The sequence below is a fragment of the Vombatus ursinus genome, unplaced genomic scaffold (assembly GCF_900497805.2).
Source record: "Vombatus ursinus unplaced genomic scaffold, bare-nosed wombat genome assembly UNPS02014830.1, whole genome shotgun sequence".
Taxonomy (NCBI): Eukaryota; Metazoa; Chordata; class Mammalia; order Diprotodontia; family Vombatidae; genus Vombatus; species Vombatus ursinus.
Window position 1 is genome coordinate 29,154,950 of NW_020954608.1, and position 337 is coordinate 29,155,286.

Consider the following 337-nt stretch of genomic DNA (forward strand, 5'->3'; position numbering starts at 1 on the left):
GATTTCTTCAGCTTTTTTTTTTTAGTAGGTAGGATGTAGAAGGGAGAAAAAATGAATGTTTGGTACTTGAAAATAATGATAATAATAATGATCATGATGATCATGATAGTAATAATAGGACATCTTTACACCACAGCACCAATATTAGAGCCCTTTCTCAGAAAGGTCTCATATTGTTCTATTGGTCCTTTCAATTATCTGGGGAAAAGCAAGCGTTCTTATTTTACAGAGAAATCTCATTAAATTCTGGGAGGTTAACAGACTGAAGTTTAAACAGAGAACTAAGCAGCGTGTGTGTGTGTGTGTGTGTGTGTGTGTGTGTGTGTGTGTGTGTGTG